This window comes from Nerophis ophidion, linkage group LG26 (assembly GCF_033978795.1).
Source record: "Nerophis ophidion isolate RoL-2023_Sa linkage group LG26, RoL_Noph_v1.0, whole genome shotgun sequence".
Taxonomy (NCBI): Eukaryota; Metazoa; Chordata; class Actinopteri; order Syngnathiformes; family Syngnathidae; genus Nerophis; species Nerophis ophidion.
Genome location: NC_084636.1, coordinates 8,297,602 through 8,302,601, shown reverse-complemented (window position 1 = coordinate 8,302,601; position 5,000 = coordinate 8,297,602). Strand labels below are relative to the sequence as shown.

Below are 5,000 nucleotides of genomic sequence, written 5' to 3'. Positions count from 1 at the left end.
TAGCAATTAGGGAGGTTTGTGTCATGTTTGTCCTCATGCAGAAACCATATTAAAACTAAAAATGTGTTTTTTTCCCCTCCTCTTTTTTTTTCATACTTTTTTAAAAAAGCCCTAATGAGCCCCTAAGGCGTCGCTAAAGAGCCTCGTCGTGGATTACCGACCCCCGATCTAGCCTATTTCTATTAATTTGCCCATCAGTAAAATCTTTTGAAACACTACTCCAATTGTTTAGCTGACTATTTATATCCGTGTGGGGCATTGCATTAGTGTTTAACAAGAATAAATAAATACAAACAGAACAATGCCACGTACACTATCTGATGTGTGGAGACATTCCACCCCAGCCTATGTCGGCGGAAAGGTGGTGTACATTTGCAAATACTGTGCAAAGAGCTACGTCATAAATGCCACAAAGATGCAGCAGCATATAGACAAGTGCCCAATAATATATCATTATTGTAATTCCCCATTAATTCCCATTAAAGGGGAACATTATCACAATTTCAAAATGGTTAAAAACAATAAAAATCAGTTCCCAGTGGCTTGTTTTATTTTTCGAAGTTTTATTCAAAATTTTACACCTCCCGGAATATCCCTAAAAAAAGCTTTAAAGTTCTTGATTTTCGCTATTTGCGATGCGACTGTCCATTTCCCTGTGACGTCATACAGGGCTGCCAATACAAACAACATGGCGGTTACCACAGCGAGATATAGCGACATTAGCTCGGATTCAGACTCGGATTTTAGCGGCTTAAGCGATTCAACAGATTACGCATGTATTGAAACAGATGGTCGGAGTATGGAGGCAGATAGCGAAAACGAAATTGAAGATATTGAGCGAATAGCTATTGACGATATTCGGCCATAGCATGGGTGTACTTAATGAAGTGGCCCATAGCATGGCTGCCTTATTAGCATCGCCGGTAAAATGTGCGAACCAAACGATCAGGACTTTCGCATCTTGTGACACTGGAGCAACTTAAATCTGTCGATTGGTAAGTGTTTGTTTCGCATTAAATGTGGGTATCTAGTTTCAAATGTACATACAGCTAGCGTAAATAGCATGTTAGCATCGATTAGCATAGCATGTTAGCATCGATTAGCTGGCAGTCATGCCGAGACCAAATATGTCTGATTAGCACGTAAGTCTACAACATCAACAAAACTCACCTTTGTGATTTTGTTGACTTAATCGTTGCAAATGCGTCTGCAGGTTATCCATACATCTGTGCCATGTCTGTCTTAGCATCGCCGGTAAAATGTGGAGACACTCTGGCACATTCAACGTGGGTCTGGCGGCAGATTTTTTGCCAGTGGTGCAACTTGAATCCCTCCCTGTTAGTGTTGTTACACCCTCCGACAACACACCGACGAGGCATGATGTCTCCAAGGTTCCAAAAAATAGTCGAAAAAACGGAAAATAACAGAGCTGAGACCCAATGTTTACAATGGGTTGAAAATGAAAATGGCGGCTGTATTACCTCGGCGACGTCACATTCTGACGTCATCGCCTCCAGAGCGATAAACAGAAAGGCATTTAATTCGCCAAAATTCACCCATTTAGAGTTCGGAAATCGGTACATGGTCTTTTTTCTGCAACATCAAAGTATATATTGACGCCTGCATAGGTCTGGTGATAATGTTCCCCTTTAATTCCCATGCTCGGTGTCCATCTTTGAATAATCAAAAAATAGTCAATATTTCCAAACTTCCCGAGCTTAACTTCCAGTGGTAAATTTACCGGAAACCTTCCACCCCTTTGCCACCCTAGTGACGACATAAGCCAGGGGTGTCCAAACTTTTTCCACTGAGGGCCGCACATGGAAAAATTAAAGCATGAGGGGGTCGATTTGAGATATGGCGGTATGGCTCGGTTGGTAGAGTGTCCGTGCCAGCAACTTGAGGGTTGCGGGTTCGATCCCCGCTTCCGCCATCCTAGATACTGCCGTTGTGTCCTTGGGCAAGACACTTTGCCCACCGGCTCCCAGTGCCACCTACACTGGTTTAAATGTAGCTTGGGTGTTGGGTTTCACTATGTGAGGCGCTTTGAGTCACTAGAGAAAAAGCGCTATATAAATATAATTCACTTCACAAAAATTCACATATATAGATATATATATATATATATTTTTTTTTTTTTTTACCTTTACGGCTCTTAGGGACCATAAAGGGTCTCCGTCATTAACTTGTTAAAAATAAGTCAAAATATTATTTCGATTTTTAATGTAACGCTTACAGTAGGCGTATAGCTCGTTTGGTAGAGTGGCCGTGCCAGCAACTTGAGGGTTGCAGGTTCTATCCCTGCTTGCGCCATCCTAATCACTGCCGTTGTGTCCTTGGGCAAGACACTTTACCCACCTGCTCCCAGTGCCACCCACAATGGTTTAAATGGAACTAAGATATTGGGTTTCACTATGTAAAGCGCTTTGAGTCACTAGAGAAAAGGCGCTATATAAATATAATTCACTTCACTTCACAGTAAATCTCCATATCAACTTCAGGTTTTATGCCTTTTCTGTCAAAGACAACTTGTTTTTTTTATAGTAAAACTGAAATATGCAGTATTTTCCCCTACCGCCCAAAAAACATTCAGAAAGCAATGTTTGATGTGAAGTAATTGGATTCCTCAAAAGATAAATAATGCAGGACACCATTGATTTAAATGTATTATTATTTCTGATTAATCACAGTGAAAAGATAAATAAAATCCCACCAAATCTCTTTGGGATCCAAAAGTCCCCCACTCACAAAGTTATACATTTTTATTATTATTAGTTTTACTTTCAACACTTAATTTAGGAGATAAACTTCAGATATATCTGTCGATTTTACGTTTGAACTATTATTTTGTTGGTTTTAAGCTGTTTTGTCAAAGAAAACATTGTTTTTATACAGCCACCACTCAATATTTGGACACCCCTGACATAAGCCATAAGCACGGTGTTGTCTGGACGGGAGGCAGCATGTCCACGATGTGGACGTACTTCAATTCAGCGATCTACAAAATTTAAGATGACACTGGCGTTTTTAAAGGAGATAAACCTCCATTAGTGCGAAGCAAGTGTGACGTCAGGCTCTCTGCAGCTTGCCTTCCGTCATAAACTTGGAGTAAAGAGTCTTTAAACACAAGTACATTCTCCAGTAACACCAGACATGGATGCTAGATTTGCTGCCAGTCGTTTTAATAAAGAGCAGAGGTGGGTAGAGTAGCCAGAAATTGTTCTCAAGTAAGAGTACTGTTACTTTAGAGATTTATTACTCAAGTAAAAGTAAGGAGTAGTCACCCAAATATTCACTTGAGTAAAAGTAAAAAGTATGTTGTGAAAAAACTACTCAAGTACTGAGTAACTGATGAGTAACCTGATTACGGCAACAAATAATGCACAAAAACATAAAAATAGCAATGAGCAAATTCAGACCCAGGAATATCTCTTAAGCAACTAAAACAATAATATATTTAAAATAATAGTGCATTAAAATAAAAAAAAATGAAGGCACATTGAGCCACAATAACTTAACAGCACCATAGGCTCAGTAGGCATTGATTGATTGATTGAAACTTGTATTATTAGATAACACAGTACAGTACATATTCAGTACAATTGACCACTAAATGGTAACACCCTAATAAGTTTTTCAACGTTAATCAATTACTTAATAAATGACCAAGTCGAGGTGATCTACCTCATACATACATATACATACACACACATATCATATACATATATATATATATACATACATTTATATATACAGTATATAATTATTTATTTATTTTGCCGTTTTTGTTGACATGTTAAAGGTGTTTTAATGAATATACAAGCATGTTTAACATATAGATTCCTATCTTTCATGAAGACAAGAATATAAGTTGGTGTATTACCTGATTCTGATGACTTGCATTTTAGTGCTGATAACGTCCACGTTTTCAAATGGAGGAGAAAAAAAGTTCCTCCTTTCTGTCTAATACCACATGAAAGTCGTTGGTTTTTGGCATCTTATCTGTCCAGCTTCCATATTTGTTTTATACACTTTACAAGAAATACATTGGCGGAAAACTCCGTAGCTTGCTAGCTTGTTTGCGCTGGCTTTCGGAGACTCTTATTTTGTTAGCGCAGGCGCGATGGAGCGGCGCTTTTATTGTGAAGACAGGAACTGTGCGATCAGTCTTTAGGCTTTTGACGGGAAGTACGGTTGAAATAAAAAGTGTCTTTTTTCCTTTACACTTTTGATTGATTGATTGGAACTTTTATTAGTAGATTGCACAGTACAGTACATATTCCGTACAATTGACCACTAAATGGTTACACCCAAATACGTTTTTCAACTTGTTTAAGTCGGGTCATGTGACCGCCTGGCTCTGTTTGATTGGTCCAACGTCACCAGTGACTGCATGTGATTGGTGAAACGCAGGCATGCGTGGATCCTACTTTGAAGCTCTGTCATAAACCAAAACAAACATTAACAGATCAATAAAAAAAAAAAGTAGCGAGTAGCGAGCTGAATGTTGATAAATGGAGCGGAGTAAAAGTAGCGTTTCTTCTCTATAAATATACTCAAGTACAAGTAAAAGTATGTTGCATAAAAACTACTTGTAGAAGTACAATTTATCCCAAAAGTTACTCAAGTAAATGTAACGGAGTAAATGTAGCGCGTTACTACCCACCTCTGATAAAGAGTGACTAAAAGTATTGGAGAAATCTTTAAAAAAAAATTATTCACAAAGTATGTTGTACAATTGAAAAATACAGCAAAACAATATTAAGTAAAATATGTTAAAACTATGATTAATAACATTTGTTGTATGTATACTTTTACTTTTTTATAGTAAATTTATGCATCATAGCAGATGTGATGTCATATTGGCCACGCCCCCACCGCCACAGGTATGTTGGCAATCTTGAGAAAACCCTGAAAGCCATCATTCATGTTTATATATTTGGTTCGTCCGTGAATATCTCAACTCGTCATTCTTTTGATCAACATTTAAAACATAAATT

General features: G+C 38.0%; 1 protein-coding gene across 5 annotated transcripts in view; it reads right to left on the bottom strand.

The window, feature by feature from the left end:
• The window catches only part of ralgps2 (Ral GEF with PH domain and SH3 binding motif 2), a 227,166-nt gene that overhangs the window by 145,793 nt on the left and 76,373 nt on the right, over positions 1-5,000 (bottom strand). The gene's annotated exons all lie outside the window — the stretch shown is intronic.